A 14,701-nucleotide genomic window follows, 5' to 3' on the forward strand; every position below is an offset into this window, starting at 1 on the left:
GGTCGCTCTGAAGGAACGTTTTAAAACATTTATTATGTGCACGTATTACAAGAGAACTCACTCGGCGGAACCACAAGATCGAGTTAAAAAATACACCAATAACGACCCGGTCTTCCAAAGTCAGGAACGCACAGCTTAGTACAACAGCTAGTTCAGAATATCTCAAATACAATTACCATTAATCAACTGAACCGGTTAACATCTGAATCTAACCACAAGACCCCTATTTCTTTAACGGCAACCTGTGCCTTGGTATAACTGTCCCGACAATTTCCGACCAGGACCTATTTCATTAAAACATTAATGATCGAGTATAAACTAGAAAGGAAGGGCAATGTAATATCAAAACAAATTTTCAAACAACAACTAGTGTTTAGTCGGGTACAAACCAGAAAATAATTAGGAGGTCGCGTAGACAATGATGCCACCCACCACGAGGATTACAGAATGTTACTCCCCTTTACCAGCAAGCAGCTCCATGGATTCACGGTGGGTCGCGGTGATTACTGAGTGGTGCCGATGACAGCCAGGCAGCCAGCTAGAAGGAGGCAGCCAGGCCATGAGCGGACAAAATTGATAGGCAGAGCTTAGGTTTGGAGTTTAAAGAGGAGACCAAGATGCTATACGTGGTCATAGGCATTATGGAGGTCGAGGGAAACAAAAATAGTGGAGTGACAGGTGTTAACTTGGCAGGAGAGAAGATTGACAAGGTTAAGGAGGAGGAGTGTTCGAAGCCACACTGGGTAAGGGGGAGGAAGTGGTGTTGATTAAGGTGGTGATGGGATATGACAGGAGAGGATGGAATTGAAGACCTTACTGAAGGCGGTAGTGAGGCAGCTGGGATGATAGGAAGAGTCGACAGAAAGAGATTTGTTGGGTTTGAGGAATAAGGGAATGCAGGAAGTCTTCCACAGGTCGGGATAGAAGCCGATAAAGAGGATGACGTATAAATTGCCAAGGACGGTCAGGTAGGAGAAGGGGCATTCTCTGAGGTGGCGGTAGGTGACACAGTCATGACCAGATGCCATGTTGCATTTTGAGTGGATAAGTTTAATGTCATGTGCTGTGATTGGAGTGTTTATGTCGGAGGAGGACCACTGCCCCAAGTACTGGAGATGGAGCAAGTGGAGTGACCAAGGTATCTTCACATTCCATGATGGTGGGGAAAGGGGAATAGTCAAACTGGGGATCAAAAGGTATGGAGAAGACCTCAGAAAGGTGGGATGCGAAGTGGTTGGCCTTACTGATGTTGTTGGGAAAGGGGTGGTTCTTATGGAGAACAGGGTAATGGGGTTAGGAATGGGAACCAGTAAGGTGATGGAAGGCTGACCAGTACTTGGAGAAGTTTATAGGGAGAGTGGCGTTGAGTTGTTTACAGGTCTGGCGAGGGAGAGTGGGATGGTGGGGGTGGATAGTTTTAATTAGAACACGGGCCTCCACAGCGTCAGTAATGGCCTTCTGTGGGAAGGACGATGCATGGATGATGTCATCAGGCTGGTGATAGGTAAGAGGGTGACTTTCGACCTGGGTGGCGATGAATTCCTGGTAGGCATCCCAGTTGGTGGGATGGTAGCTGTGGACTACCTTGGAAGAGGGTGCAGGGCAGGGAGCCAGAGGTGGGAGGGCAGCAGAGATTATGGTGAGGAGGAACCCTGTGGGGTCAAGGATGTCAATGGCGATACACCCAAGGAGGTTGGCAGAGGCAATGACAACAATGGGGGTAGTGTTGCTTTTGGGACAGGTGTGCTGGGGAAAGGTCACCTTGGATCGTGAGGAGGAACTGATGCTGCCACCAAAGAGTGGCAGAGGAGTGGCTATGGATGTTGATGTCGGCGACAATCACATTCGTGGAAAAGGTGCGGTCAACATGGGAGATAAAGCCATCGGGGATAGGAGCAGAGTGGGGCACATAGATCGTGACACAAGTAACGGTGAGGGAGGGAAAGAAGACACTGACGACAAGGTGTTCAGTGGGGTCATTGAGGAGGGGTTGTGGACAGACGAGGATGTGCTTAAGGTGGCCGATGGCAACTCTACCCTGAACTCAGGGACCAGGAGCATCAGTTTGGTGGAGGATATAGGGAGAGGTGTGGATAGTATAGTGGGGTTGGAGAAAGTTTTTGTTTAGGAGGAAGGTGTCGAACCAGTGGTGGGAGAGGGTGTTCATGAATAGGTGTTTCTTGGCGGGAAAGAGTGGATGTTCTGGAAGAGGATGCAACACTCGTGCTGCACTGTGATGAGAAGAGCGGGGGGTGAAAAGAGGGGAGGAAAGAGGTTTAAACTAGGGTGTCAAGGCAGCTAAAGGTTACGTGGGCTTGGTTGTGGGAGTAAGTGGTGAAGGCGTTAAGGTGCAAGATGGAGCAGGTGGCGAGGGAGATCTGCTGGAGGGTGTGGGGGCTTTGGAAAAGGTGAATGTTTCGGAGGGCTATGGTGAGGAAACGGATGATGTCTTCAGCCGTGTGGAGTGGACAGAGGGAATTGTTGGGTGGATGGGGAGATCAGTGGGACAGACAGGGACAGTCAGCTTTTGGTGGCAGGAGGGGGTTGAGGGGTTGAGCTCTACACTTGCAGGAGTAGGTGAGATCGTGTTACAGGAAGGAGGGGTGGTGAGCTTGGGGAAGTTTTTGAGAAAATGGGAGTCCTTCCAATAGGGACAGGTTATTGCAATTGGGTATTAAATGATCATTATACATGAAGCAGCACTGGCAGTGGTAGGATTGAGGAGGAAATTAAGAGGATTAAATAGGGTGGCAGCAGTGGACAATCAGGTCGCCGTAGGTGAGGAGGTGGTCGATGGACTGGCGGACTCTGAAAAGACCCACATGAGTGAACTTTGAATTTACTTTCAAATTTCTTTTTGAAGAATTTACTTCATTTAATGGTGATTCATCAAGAACATTGACACATTTAATAACACTAGGTGAGCGTGGAAGTATTTGCCAGGAAGTAACTGATGGAAAATAACCTTTAACAAATGTGAATTTATTCCTAAAAGCTTTTTCAAAACATTTAAAATTGTAAGCAGAAAGGCACCCTCGAAATATCAAGTTACAGTTTTATTTAGATGCAAAGAACAATATTAATAGTAGGAGCCTTCGGGCTGAGAAGCTTGTCTGCTCCCTTTCAACACGGCCATAGTCATGACTGCTCACAACAACCTCTGAAGGAGTACACTGGTGCAAATCTGCAACACACCAGACTACTTTAAACAAAAAAATTTTAACAACTCACACAAACATGTAAACTATGCACCCCGTAAGAGGAATGGAAATGGTACAATCCTCAAATTATTTGCCACCGAAAGTGCAATTTATTTTTTATTTTTTATTTTTTTAAGGACTCTTACGATGGAAGGGTGGCAAGCTTATAACCTAAAATAACTATTTAAATAAAACCCATAAAATGCAGACTTACATAAAATGTACAACATGCTCTACATTACACATATACCACCTCGCAAGATAATAAGCAAAATAGAAACATTTTTCAAGAATTCGGCCTTAACCAATAAATTCGTCAACACCGAATCCGACAAACATGACAGAGGCAGCTATTAACTTATGGCAGACCGACAGACAGACAGATCGACACTAACTGCCTAACAAATGCGGACGAGAGACAAACGAGCAAGCTGGAGACGAGAGACTGACCAACAACACAAGTAGAATTTAACAAGTAACTGAAACAACATATCACTAATCACTCAGCTTCTAACAACTGCGATTTCTGGCGAAAACCTGGCGCAGCACCCCCAAAACGCTCTCCCTAACTGTCCGCTGCCAGCCGCTTCAACGGAAACAGGGAGGCGCGCCGATCTCACGTCTCACGGCGTCGCAGCTCGCCCCGGCCAGACCGATGTCGTGGGTTGACCCCTGTTGCTCTCTTGTCGGCCGCGAAGCCACTACGCCTCGCCATACGGCCCGGCCACTGGACTCACGTGGCGACTTCACATGCGCCGACGCTCCAGGCGGACAAGTCATCTTGTGTCGCAGTGCGCGACAGACCAACCGATCGATCCAACCGCCAATGCCCATTGCCTCAGCAAACTCGAGCAGACTGGCGGCCTAACACATACTAGCACTCCGGACGACCGACAGACACTAACCGCTTCACCAATACGGACGAGAGACAGACCCAGACTAACTTGGCTGACCAACTGACCAGACTTTCCCAGACTGACAGACTGCCCAGGCTGACCAAATGCCTTCGACTGACTGACCGACAGACTGACCCCCTGCCGAGCTCATAGTGCCCCTTAAATGCACGTGTACAGGCAACTTTCCCCCTTCACACCAGAGTAAGACACCAAAGCTGGGATTGCCACAGCGGCGCCACCCCCAGAAACGGAAGGCGACTGCTTTACACTACGCGTTGCAGCTTGCTCTTCAAAACAGCAATTTTTTACTAAGGCTCAATGAGATAAGGGGGACCAGAGGCTTTGTGGATATGGCAGGCAGAGCAGATTTCCAGGTCAGGGTGTCAGTTCAACCAGTACCTCATCCTCAGTGGTCACCAAGCTGAGCTTTGTGATCAAGGCAGTGTAGGTTGGGGGGTGACGAGGAGGCTGGGGCTGATAAGGAGAGGAAGAGGAAAAGAAGAGTGTCAGGGAGGCTTGGAGGGCAAACATGATGCATGGGAGTTTACAGTGGAGGTCTGAATAAAAGTAGGGATAGGGGGACTTTATGAGGACAGAGTCCCTGCGGGGAATCAGTTGGGAGATGGGAGCAACAGGGAGATAGTTACATATCTACACGCTCAGGGTACAGGCATCAACTAACTTGGGGTCTGGAGTTGAGAGGACAATGGTGTGTGGAGGGTAGGGGCTGGGGTATGGCTGACAGAAGGAGAGGTGGTATTCATGCAGGTGGTGGCGCTAGGGAGAGGGAGCAGTGACTTTTTGTGGAAAGTGGCGGGAGCAGAGTCGGCATTGGTGGGCTTCTGGGTTTTTTTTTTTTTTGGAGAGGGCAAGCTGGGAGGAGGGAAGAGCGACAGGGGGGAGAGGGAGATGGCAGGCGGCAGATCCTGTAGCTGCAGTGAAAGTGCTGGGAGGTGTGGTCGGTTCTGTGGTGGCAATGGTGGCCTGGCTTGACATGATGCATGTGGGGGAGGTAGTAGTGATGGGGGAGTGAGAGGGGGGAATGCAACGACCTATATGCTTCAAGTCTTATGCGTCTCCCCCTATCTGCTATCGCCCTTTGATACAATATTCGTTTGCATCTGGCATCTTGTTTGAGTCTCGTGAGTTCGCTGGTCCATGGTACTGGTGAGCGTGGATATTACTGCTCGTACCATCGAACCTTACTTATGTTGTTATAGGTCCTTCCGTGTTCATTACATGTAACTGTCAGCGATTATGCGTCCTCTGCCACTGTTCCTTCTGAATTCCAGAGGGTCCATCTGGAATTAATGTCAGCACTTATCACTAATTTGTTTGCCTATGGCATACGTTACTCGGTCTCTGATGAGGCCTGGGGCGACTGTATTTGATGGCTGTATTGGGCGTAAATGGATGCAATAGCTCATGTGACGTTCCCATTGGTTATCTCTATGGTAACTAAGCGTTCATTGCACAACTGTGTTACCTTATAAGTTCTATTTAAAATTACCATTGCGACTTTACAGTCATTGCTGTATCTTATTGTGGTAGCATGTTTTGGTAGACATATTAGTTGCCCATTTCTAAGGTTCTTGTAAGCACATGATGTCTATCTGCAAGTCTTGAGCTATTGTCTATATTTTCTGTCTGTTTTACGCGTACAAATCATTTACTATCTGTATGTGAGTAATTGAAATATGTTCGTCACTGTGCTCTTACATGATCTATACATATTTTGTCCGCGTCGAATGATTCTGGCCTGCGCAGGCAGACCTGGGGCATGAGGTCGAGCGGCGGCTCTGCTGCTGTAGGAATATTTTCTGTCCTTAGAATGATTCTATCTGTCTGCTCAAGTTACTGGAAAACAAAGAGAATCTCCCTTCCGATGGCACAATCTAAGTATGATCCGCTGCACTGTCTGTAGTATCTCTTTTTTTCTCTAGCCTACTTAAAAGTAAGTTAAATTCTAAATTATCATAATTAGGTGTAGCTGGCTTGCTGTTGGTGTGGGTTTCTGTTGCGGTTTCTGAGGTGGTCCAGGAAGTGAGAGTGGAAGTGGGGGAGGGGGAGATGTAGATGACAGTGAAGGTGGGAAGAAGGCTCATGACGGACGGACGGCGACGGGCGAACAGCAGGCAGCGGCTGCACCGGACGACGGCGGCGCCGCGCAGCGGCCAGTTCCGGACGGCGCCAGGCAGGCAGGCAGCCAGCCAGACGAACGGACGGACGGACGGGCGACAACACCGGCAGGCGGCAAAGAGCTTCTGAGGACACAACCCACAGATACCAACTCTTCCTCATAGATATTATCAACGGGGTCGCAAGAGGGGTAGTCAAATGGCTCTGAGCACTATGGGACTCAACTGCTGTGGTCATCAGTCCCCTAGAACTTAGAACTAATTAAACCTAACTAACCTAAGGACATCACACACATCCATGCCCGAGGCAGGATTCGAACCTGCGACCGTAGCAGCAGTGCGGCTCCGGACTGGAGCGCCTAGAACCGCACGACCACTGCGGCCGGCGAGGGGTAGTCCATACTACCCTTGAGCTGGTGGCGCCAGATAGAACAGTCTACTAACTTAATGGCGCCACGGCTCAGCATGGGTAACAGAAGACACACCAGGTGATCAAAAAGTCAGTATAAATTTGAAAACTGAATAAATCACGGACTAATGTAGATAGAGAAGTAACAATTGACACACATGCTTGGAATGTTCACAAAATGTCCGACAGATGGCGCTGGACGGCAAAACGTCAGTGACTGCGCATGACAATCGTGTATAAAAGGAGCTGTAATGAGAGAGAGAATCAGATGAGCCAGCAGTTGCAGCATGTTGACGTTACCTGAAAAGGCGCTTTTAGTGAAGCTGTATCATCAGAATAGGGAATGTGCTAGTTCAGCGTTACGATCCTATCGCCATAAGCAGGGGTTTCGAACGGGTAAAGGTCCGTTGACAAATGCAGCTGTGGCGAGAATGATTTCGAAGTTCGAAGCCACGGCTTGTTTAGACGATAGACCCCGTAGTGGCCGACCGAGCACAAGGCGTAATGCTGCTGAGGCAGTTCAGGAAGAAATGGAGACTGTAGGGGGTTCGCCTATGCACGGGGAAGTCAGCGCTCGTGCAGTCGCACGTCGCACCGGCATTCCATACGCTACTGTTTGGTTGGCACTGAGGCGTTCCCTCCGATGCTATCCGTACAAAATCCATCGGCATCATGAACTGTTACCTGGCGATTTAGTGAAGCGGAGGGCATTTGCGGTGTGGGCGTTTCAAAAGATGGCGGAAGACGACGATTGGTTGAGTAACGTGTTGTGGACCGACGAAGCTCATTTCACGCTCCGAGGGTCTGTCGACGCCCACAACTGCAGAATTTTGGCTACCGAAAATCCTAGAACTGTCGTGGAAACTCCATGCACGACGAGAAAGTCACGGTATGGGTTGGATTTACCACATCTACCGTCATCCGGCCTTTAGTCTTCGAGGAAATGCGTGATTCTGGTTTTGCAACTGCTACCGTGACGGGTGAGAGGTACGCCGATATGTTACAGAATCGCATCATCCCCAGCCTGGGTGATAAACACCTGCTAAAACGTACGATGTTCATGCAGGATGGCGCTCCACCCAATATTGCTAGACGCGTGAAAGATCTCTTGCGCGCGTCGTTTGGTGATGGTCGTGTGCTCAGCCACCACTTATGTCATGCTTGGCCTCCCAGGTCCCCAGACCTCAGTCCGTGCGATTATTGGCTTTGGGGTTACCTGAAGTCGCAAGTGTATCGTGATCGACCGACATCTCTAGGGATGCTGAAGGACATCATCCAACGCCAATGCCTCACCATAACTCCGGACATGCTTTACAGTGCTGTTCACAACATTATTCCTCGGCTGCAGCTATTGTTGAGGAATGATGGTGGACATATTGAGCATTTCCTGTAAAGAACATCATCTTTGTTTTGTCTTACTTTGTTATACAAATTATTGCTATTCTGATCAGATGAAGCGCCATCTGTCGAACATTTTTTGAACTTTTGAATTTGTTTGGTTCTAATAAAACCCCATGTCATTCCAAGCATGTGTGTCAATTTGTACCTCTCTATCTACATTATTCCGTCATTTATTCAGTTTTCAAATTTATACTGACTTTTTGATCACCCGGTACTTAATTTGATTGATGAAAGAAGGCAGTACAAAAATGTTCAAGGAAATTCAGGAATGAAAAAATATAAGTCGCTGAGGAATGAAATAAATAGAATGTTCAGGATTGCTAAGAAGCAATGGCTGCATGAAAAATGTCATAAAATCGAAAAAGAAAGACTGTAGGAAGCAATGACTCAGCAAATAGAAAAATCAAAACAACCTTCGTTGAAATTAAAAGCAAGAGTTCACGGTAAATGATAACAGCCAAACAGTTGCAAGATAAAGATTTATTGACATCCTTGACCACGATTTCGGTATATCTAAATATACCTTCATCAGAAGCAAAAATATACCTGAACAGGAAGACACCTGCATTAGCAAAAAACTTGGCAACCTAACTGAGATTGAAGAAAGAAACAAAAGCTTATAGCTTTAAGTAACCATGAAAATTACCAAAGTATTACAAATACATAAACTTTTAGTCACTTACTAAAATCACATCCTGGAGAGGAGATGCATAAAACAATCGTGCTGATGGCGGCACCAGTGGTTAAAATTAAAATATCACCTCCATCTGTACAGCATAATTACGAAGATATCGTCGATGCGAACCCAGCATATTATCAGTACTATCAGAACTAGCGTGAAGAGGGTGTGGAAGCACTAGGGCGGATAGTTTCACCGAGAGAGAGCATGCTAATCCACAGGCTAAGTACTGACAGTATGCTGCGTTAGCATCAACCATCTCTTCATAATTATGCTACACAGATGGAGGCGATATTTTAATTTTAACTACTGGTGCCACCTTTGGCACGATTGTTTTATGCATCTCTACTGCAGGATGTGATTTAGTAAGTGACTAGAACTTTTTGAGCTTGTAATACTTTAGTAATATTCATGGTTACTTAAAGCTATAAGCGTTTGTTTTTTCTTCTATCTCATTTATGTTGCTAAGGTTTTTGCTAGTGAAGATGTCTTCCTGTTCAGGTGTATTTTTGCTTCTGATGAAAGTATATTTAGATATACCGAATCCGTGGTCAAGGATTTCAATAAATCTTTATCTTGCAACTGTTTGGCTGTTATCAATTACCGTGAAGATTTTTAACAGTTGTTGCTTCAGCCATGTTTAAAATTTTCAAAAAACCAAGAGTGGTAATTTTAAGAGTGCAGTGGGAATTCTACTGTCAAATGCAGAGGAGAGGGCAGATAGATGGAAAGAGTACATTGAAGGCCTCTATGAGGGGAAGATTTGTCTGACGTGATACAAGTTGAAACAAGAGTCGATATAGAAGAGATAGGGTATCCATTAGAAACAGGATTTAAGAGAGCTTTGGAGGACTTAAGATCAAATAAGACAGAAGGAACAGATAACATGCAGTGTAATTTCTAAAGTCAATGGGAGAAGTGACTAGAATGTATGAGTCTGTCGATATTCTATCTCGTTTTACGCAACAATATCACCCAGACAATTCCAATGACTGCAAGAATCAGTAAGTGCTATAGTTGTCGCACAGTCAGCTTAGCAACTCATGCATCCAAGTTGCTGACAAGAATAATATACAGAAGAATGGAAAAGAAGATTTAGGATGTGTTAGATGACGATCAGTAAAGGCACCGGAGAAACAGGTCTGCCGTTGCGGTCGATAATGAAAGCAAGACTAAAAAAAAGTCGTGACTTTTCATAGGTTTTGTCGACGTGGAAAAGACATTCGACGATGTCAAATGGTGCAAAATGTTCAAAATTCTGAGGAAAGTGCGGGTAAACCACAGGGGGAGAAGGCTAATATACAACGTGTACAACAACCTTCAGGGAATAATAAGAGTGGAAGGCCAAGACCGAAGTGTTCAGATTAAAATGGGTGTAAGACTTGTACGTAGTTTTTCGTACCTGTTGTTCAGTCAATACATCGAAGAAGCAATGATGGATGTAAAAGAAATGTTGAAGAGTGGAATTAAAATTCAAGGTGAATGGACATCAATTTTAAGATTCGCTGGTGATACTGCTATCCTCAGCTAAAGTGAAGAAGATTTACAGGAAATGCTGAATGGAATGGTCTAACGGGTATAAAATATGGATTGAGAGTTAACGAAGAAACACAAAAGTAATGAGAAGCAGCAGAAACGAGAACGGTGGAAACTTAACTTCAGGATTGATGGTCACGAAGCAGATGAAGTTAAGGAATTTTGCTACCTAGGCACCAAAATTACTCATGATGGATGGAGAAAGGTGGACATCAAAAGCAGATTATCACTAGTAAAAATGGTATTCCCGACCAATAGAAGTATCAAACATAGTTCTTACTTTGAAGCAGAATTTTCTGAAGATGTAAGTTTGGGGCCCAGCCCCGTATGGTAGTGAAATATGAACTGTGGGGAAACAGAAACAGAAGAGAACCGGAGCATTTGAGATGTGGTGCTACAGACTAATGTTGAAAATCATATGGACTAATGAAGTAAGAAATTAGCAGGTTCTGCGCAGAATTGAAGAGGAATTAAATGTATGGAAAACACTGACAAGAAGAAGGGACAGGATGATAGGACACCTGTTAAGACATCAGGGAATAACTTCCATGGTACAAGAGGGAGCTGTAGAGGATAAATACTGTAGAGGCAGACAGGGATTGAATTACATCTAGCAAATAATTGAGTACATAGGTTGCAAGTGCTACTCTGAGATGAATAGGGTGGCACAGGAGAGGTATTCGTGGCGGGGCGCACCAAACCAGTCAGAAGACTGATGTTAGGTTTGTTTAAAAATAACTTTTTTGCTATCAGTCCCGATTTTCTTTTATTCGCACTGTACATACGCGTTTCGGGAATGATTCCCTTTTTCAAGTGTGTTTTGTCTTTGTACCATGCCATTTTTACGAAATTCTTGCAATGTGCATGATTCTGCTTTCTTTTGTTGAATCTTTCTGCATGGTAATACTGGCAGACACGTCAAATACTCGTGTGCGCACCGCACCGATGAGACAGGTGGTGATTCTCGACACAATGATGTGTCAAACACAATATGCAGGTGATGTATTGGAGGGTTTCCACTGTGTTGTTTTCATTAGAAGATCGAAAACCATATGAGTGGTAGCTCCGGCACGGTGCTTTGTTTCCGCACGTAGGGGTAACAGCGAGGAAGAACACTCAGGAATTCTGCTAGAGTGCCCATCGGCTGTCAAGCGCGTTGTGAGTTGGGACAGAGCGGCATGCAGAGTCCCAAAAATGAAAGGGGAATGACAGCTGACTGTTTTTTCTAACCTCAGAGTTTCAGTCAGTGCAGAGCGAGCATTACGTCCTTTCCACATTTGTAACGGATGCTACAGTTTGTAAGTGCCTTTAAGTTAGGTCACTTTCTCGCTTTTTAAGGGTAAAATGCATTACCAATTCTGCACTTCACCTCCAAATAACAGCATCACTCATATTTACTCCTCAGTGTCAATGTTCCTATATTAGTTGCAAACCAGACACAGTATTTCCGATTTAATAATCTGATTGATATTCTCAGATTCACTGTCTAATATGCATTCGTATTGTCTAAACTATACTCGCATTGTATTTCAAATAATTATCACCATTGTGCTTAAAGAAATGAGTTCGACATATGAAAACTGAACACACTGCTTACGTCCTGCATGAATAAATAAGACTAGTGCTATCTGGGGTCTTGGAAAGTAATGTATCTACCCACAGTGGAAAATTGCAACGTTAAAATTTTAAGTGTCCATTATGCTCCTCTGATTTCAGTCCTGTATACTGATTAGCAGCTGGGCTTAAATGTATAGCACCCCGTCTTCAGTCCACAAGTAGCCCATCGGGACCATCCGATCGCCGTGTCATCCTCAGCTGAGGATGCAGATAGAAGGGGCAGGTGGTCAGCACACCATTCTCCCGGTCGTTATGATGGTTTTCTTTGACCGGAGCCGCTACTGTTCAGTCGAGTAGCTCCTCAGTTGGCATCACGAGGCTGAGTGCACCCCGAAAAATGGCAACAGCTCATGGCAGCCAGGATGGTCACCCATCCAAGTGCCAGCTACGCCCGACAGCGCTTAACTTCGGTGATCTGACGGGAACCGGTGTATCCACTGAGGCAAGGCCGTTGCCTCTTTTAAATATATAAGCAACCAAAATTAAATGTTCCGTTAAGCATAAGAATTTAGTTACCGCTGTCACTGATTTCTTTTGACGCAAAATGAGGACATCGCAGATATTCACATGCGCTTGCAGAGTGTCTACGGAGACGTGGCAACAAACAAAAGCACGGTGAGTCGTTGGGTTGGCGTCTGTCATCCCCGCAACAATTGTCGCGAAAACCTGTCCGATCTGCCGCGTGCCGGTCGGCTGCAAACTACTGTGACTTCTGTGATGTTGGAATGTGTGGACACACTCATTCGAGGTGATCGACAGATCACATTCAAATACCTCGCCGCACAGCTGGCCTCACACTAGTCTACACACCCGACAGAAGCTCACAAGACTTCATTAGACTGTTCTTTCTCATCCACCCTACAGCCCGTATTTCGCACGTTCCGGCTTCCATCTGTTTGGTCCGATGGAGGGTGCATTCCTCGGGAAGCAGTACGTGGATGGTGGGGAGGTCTTTGATGCATCAAGACGTTGACTCTGACACCGAGCAGCAGAGTGGTTGCAAGAGGACATACAGGCACTTCCAGTAAGGTGTCGTAAGGCCGTTGCATTGGCCGATGATTTTGTTGAGATCCACATCGGTTCGGAGCGTACTGCGGGCTGTGCCAGTGTGAATTTAGCAGTGCAAAAGGGGGCGATGGTACTTACAGTGGAGCAGCGGGTGTTCGTTGTGGAAAGTTACGTGACAAAAAGGTCGTGGGACGGTGTGGTCAGTTGTTTTCTGAGCCGTTTAATGGTTGTCAGCAAAGAGTGCCATGCAACGCGTAGTTCGAAAATAACGTCAGACACTACCTGTTTTGAAGAAGTAAAAAAACTTTCCGAAACATGCCTGCAAATCAGAAAATAAGACTGCAGTTCACCATAAAATGCTTCAGAGTCCTACCAAATCAACTCGACGCCTGTGCCAAGAAACAGGTATATGACGTCGATCGTGTAGACGAATACTCCACCTGGACCTGCAATCTGGTCGACGCCCTCTTCACCCGATCTGTCAATGTGCCATTACTTCGTATGGGGAGCCCTCAAGTCTAAGGTGCATCGCAACAGCCCTCATAGTCTTCAAGAACTGCAGCAGAACATTTCGGATGAGACTGCAGCAATTCCAGCAGTCCAGCTTCCATCCGGCTTCAGCAGTTTGCTGACAGGGGCCCAGAAGTATCAAGAGATGATGGTGGTCATTTTCAACATCCACTGTAGTCAAGTCAACAGTGTAATTCTTTTATTCTGTTGTATTTCTTTGTGCACTGCAACTTCGTTCTCCGCGCCTCTTTTATTTGCCCAACCCTGTAGTTCATGAATGTGGACGGCCAGTGAGCACGCGAATACCGCGTTTTGTGGCTGCTAATCGAATACGGACTCACTCGTCAATGGCTGAGGTACCATTTCGACCAACCTAAATGCGAATGTTATCGGTGCAACCAAAACAGTGCGTTGTGTACCTCAAAGCAGATACCGGGTATTGTTATAAAATACACACAGTATACCCTTTAGCTTCTCCCTCCAGGCGAATATTTTCACATCAGAAAAAGTGGCCTCTACGCGCGGTCTACGTACAGAAGTAAATAGATATGTGAGTGCCGTATCTCTCACAATGAAGCATTAGCTAAGCATTAGTGACTCAGATTCGGCAAAACAGACGAGCCTACTCAGATGTTCGAAAGTGCCGCTGCGCGACTCTCAATTTTCGGGATACCCCTATAAACTTTACGCGCTTTGATGACAATGAAACAGCAGATGAAGAAGAAAGCCACCGTTGTGCTAATTAAATGCAGACCCGTCACAGTTCAGCGTGCCCTCTGGCAGGCGTTCGATGGGGGAGCGCCGTAAAGCTGGCTAATGGGAGGTGCGGCTTACGGTCGCGTCGTTAACGCCCGCCGCCGATACTGCCGGAGAAACAAAAAACCCACATATTCCGAAAAAGGCAGAGAGCCAGCCGCCCGCGCGCTGGTGCTGGGCGTATTGATGACGTCGGGCCGCGACGATAGGCGGCAGGCGTAAAAACTGGCGCGCGTAAATCATGACGCATGTGCAATAAACAGTGGCGTGCCACATGTGTGTTTTGGCTCGGTGGTCCGGTGTATCGAGCGCCAGAGGCGGACGCCTGTCAAACGCAGCTCACACGGCCGTAGTCGGCGCGGGACCCATGGTGGTGCAGGGCTTATGTCGCGGCGTTTCATTCAGATGCAAGGAGCGCGGTTAAGAATTATGTGCGCGCGTTGTTTGATACGGTTCCAGGTGCCCTTCTCACGTTACTACTACGCAGAATCCATCACTTTTTTTCACAGATTATGAAACCGACAGGTCAACAAATCTCGCAAATGCAACTC

General features: G+C 46.5%; 1 protein-coding gene and 1 pseudogene across 1 annotated transcript in view; one reads left to right on the top strand and one right to left on the bottom strand.

Annotated features, from left to right (window-relative positions):
* LOC126474605 (LIM domain only protein 3-like) overlaps window positions 1-14,701 on the top strand; it is a 1,048,859-nt gene that overhangs the window by 733,310 nt on the left and 300,848 nt on the right. The window lies entirely within an intron of this gene.
* Window positions 12,215-12,332, bottom strand: LOC126476001 (5S ribosomal RNA; annotated as a pseudogene).

This window comes from Schistocerca serialis, chromosome 4 (assembly GCF_023864345.2).
Source record: "Schistocerca serialis cubense isolate TAMUIC-IGC-003099 chromosome 4, iqSchSeri2.2, whole genome shotgun sequence".
NCBI lineage: Eukaryota > Metazoa > Arthropoda > Insecta > Orthoptera > Acrididae > Schistocerca > Schistocerca serialis.